General features: G+C 51.6%; 2 non-coding genes across 2 annotated transcripts; both read left to right on the top strand.

Moving 5' to 3' along the window:
* Positions 1 to 504: 504 nt before the first annotated feature.
* LOC138362536 (small subunit ribosomal RNA) lies at positions 505 to 2,376 on the top strand. Its single transcript, XR_011227746.1, has one exon. It is a non-coding gene; the product is annotated as a small subunit ribosomal RNA (ribosomal RNA).
* Positions 2,377 to 3,024: 648 nt separating this feature from the next.
* On the top strand, positions 3,025 to 3,186 carry LOC138362534 (5.8S ribosomal RNA). The gene has a single exon (XR_011227744.1). It is a non-coding gene; the product is annotated as a 5.8S ribosomal RNA (ribosomal RNA).
* The last annotated feature ends 26 nt before the right edge of the window (positions 3,187 to 3,212 follow it).

Here is a 3,212-nt window from a genome sequence, read left to right as displayed (position 1 = left end):
GTCTGTGTGCATGGGAACAGAGCACCAACCTTCTTCCATGTCATGGGAAGGCTGAACAAAAACACTGTGGCGTCGCCTCTCTCCACCAACGAGGAGGCGACAAACCACACGGCACCTCGGATGCATTTCCGACGGTTCCTTTCATATAAAAGGGGTGACGCCGAGGAAAATAAGACTCGCGTCCCTACCAAAACGAAAAAGACCACCACCACCTACTCACTTACTACTGCTCCTCCTCCTGTTTTTCCAGCTTGCCGTGTTGAATGACGACAATGACGAGCAGGAGTAATCTCGGCGGGGTAGTTATGATCGTTCGTCCACGCGGAGTAACTGCTCTCCTCCGCCTCTGTTCGTCTAACGTATCGACATAACGCCATACTGTCGGGCTGCTAGAGAGTCCATAGTGAGATTTAACTTGCAAAGCAGGATTAAAACGCAAAACCGAGGGGAGCGAGGGGTGTGTGTGTGTGTCTTGTGTACTATATATCAGTAGTACTGTTGAGCTACCTGGTTGATCCTGCCAGTAGTCATATGCTTGTCTCAAAGATTAAGCCATGCATGTGTAAGTACAAGCCGAGTTAAGGCGAAACCGCGAATGGCTCATTAAATCAGCTATGTTTCATTGGATCTGTAAACCCACTTACTTGGATAACTGTGGTAATTCTAGAGCTAATACATGCATCACGTCTCTGACCGCAAGGGAAGAGCGCTTTTATTAGTTCAAAACTGGTCGGGCCTCGGTCCGTTAACCCACCCGTGGTGAATCTGAATAACTTTTTGCTGAGCGCACGGTCTCCGCACCGGCGCCGCATCCTTCAAGTGTCTGCCTTATCAGCTTTCGATTGTAGGTTATGCGCCTACAATGGCTATAACGGGTAACGGGGAATCAGGGTTCGATTCCGGAGAGGGAGCCTGAGAAACGGCTACCACATCTAAGGAAGGCAGCAGGCACGCAAATTACCCACTCCCGGCACGGGGAGGTAGTGACGAAAAATAACGATGCGAGACTCATCCGAGGCCTCGCAATCGGAATGAGTACACTTTAAATCCTTTAACGAGGATCTATTGGAGGGCAAGTCTGGTGCCAGCAGCCGCGGTAATTCCAGCTCCAATAGCGTATATTAAAGTTGTTGCGGTTAAAAAGCTCGTAGTTGGATCTCAGTTCCGGACTGACGGTACACCGCCTGGTGCTTACTGTCACGCTCCGAACAGCTAACTAGCCCCGCCGGCTCGCACGGGGTGCTCTTCATCGAGTGTCCCGAGTGGCCGGCACGTTTACTTTGAAAAAATTAGAGTGCTCAGAGCAGGCTACTTTAATGGCCTGAATGTCTATGCATGGAATAATGGAATAGGACCTCGGTTCTATTTTGTTGGTTTTCGGAACCTGAGGTAATGACTAATAGGAACAGGCGGGGGCATTCGTACTGCGACGCTAGAGGTGAAATTCTTGGACCGTCGCAAGACGAACTACTGCGAAAGCATTTGCCAAGGATGTTTTCATTAATCAAGAACGAAAGTTAGAGGTTCGAAGGCGATCAGATACCGCCCTAGTTCTAACCATAAACGATGCCAACTAGCGATCCGCCGGCGTTATTCCCATGACCCGGCGGGCAGCTTCCGGGAAACCAAAGTCTTTGGGTTCCGGGGGAAGTATGGTTGCAAAGCTGAAACTTAAAGGAATTGACGGAAGGGCACCACCAGGAGTGGAGCCTGCGGCTTAATTTGACTCAACACGGGGAACCTCACCAGGCCCAGACACCGGAAGGATTGACAGATTGAGAGCTCTTTCTCGATTCGGTGGGTGGTGGTGCATGGCCGTTCTTAGTTGGTGGAGCGATTTGTCTGGTTAATTCCGATAACGAACGAGACTCTGGCCTATTAACTAGTCGACGGATCTCCAGCAATTGGTGTCCAGTTCGCAACTTCTTCTTAGAGGGATTAGCGGCAATTCTAGCCGCACGAGATTGAGCAATAACAGGTCTGTGATGCCCTTAGATGTTCTGGGCCGCACGCGCGCTACACTGAAGAGATCAACGTGTTCTCCCCCTCCGAGAGGAGCGGGTAACCCGTTCAATCCCCTTCATGATAGGGATTGGGGCTTGCAATTGTTTCCCATGAACGAGGAATTCCCAGTAAGTGCAAGTCATCAGCTTGCGCTGATTACGTCCCTGCCCTTTGTACACACCGCCCGTCGCTACTACCGATTGAATGATTTAGTGAGGCCTTCGGACTGGCGCTCTTGGATGTTCTACCCCTCGCGTCTCGGCGCAAGGGGTTCTCGCCTCGAGCTGACGGAAAGATGTCCAAACTTGATCATTTAGAGGAAGTAAAAGTCGTAACAAGGTTTCCGTAGGTGAACCTGCGGAAGGATCATTACAGTTTGTGACGCGAGAGCTGCAACCATCGGCTCGTCGTCGTCGTTCGAGTATTCTTCAATGCGAAGAAGGCAAGGGTAGCCTTGGGAGCCGCACCCAATTGCCGTGGGAAAGGAGAAAGCGGATAAACGGCGGGGAGATCAACACCCACTGTGAGACAATAACAGGTCTGTGATGTCGGACTGACATGACATGTCAGTCAGTCCGACCGGCGCAGGTCACAGTCCTAGCGCCGTATACTGCTTTAGAGTCATCTGTTGGGGCTCGCGACACCCGTCACCGACATCTTTCTTCCTTGTCCCCGGTCGCTCAGTGGCTTCCGGCACCCACACCATAGAGAGAAAGCAGCAGGCGAAGACGCTACTGCTCCTCTCGTTGACAGGGCCGGCGCCTGCTACTCTGGCGGCGTCCTAGTGCTGGGTTTTCCTTGACACGCTTCCCAGTGGGCCCCTCCCTCCCCGCCTTCACTCTACTGTAAACGTAAATGTACGTGTGCGGCAGAGGAGGAAAAAGGGGAGAGAGAAAAAAAGCATTTTATGTGTCTTCTAACCAAAGTCGGGCTCTTACCAGCCCTATCAAACCCCCCATACATTACGTCCTCCTATGATGGAGTGATAGACGGCCGACAGGCCTTAATAAAAACATATACAACTCTTAACGGTGGATCACTTGGCTCGTGGGTCGATGAAGACCGCAGCTAACTGCGTGTCGGTATGTGAATCGCAAGAATACCAGATACATCGACAAGTCGAACGCACATTGCGGCGGCAGTCCTGATATGTGTACTGTCGCCACTCCTGCGCGAGGGTCGGAATAACATCCATCGGGCGAGTAGCT

The sequence above is a fragment of the Procambarus clarkii genome, unplaced genomic scaffold, assembly GCF_040958095.1.
Source record: "Procambarus clarkii isolate CNS0578487 unplaced genomic scaffold, FALCON_Pclarkii_2.0 HiC_scaffold_1972, whole genome shotgun sequence".
NCBI classification, from domain to species: domain Eukaryota; kingdom Metazoa; phylum Arthropoda; class Malacostraca; order Decapoda; family Cambaridae; genus Procambarus; species Procambarus clarkii.
This window is presented reverse-complemented; position numbering and strand designations above follow the sequence as displayed.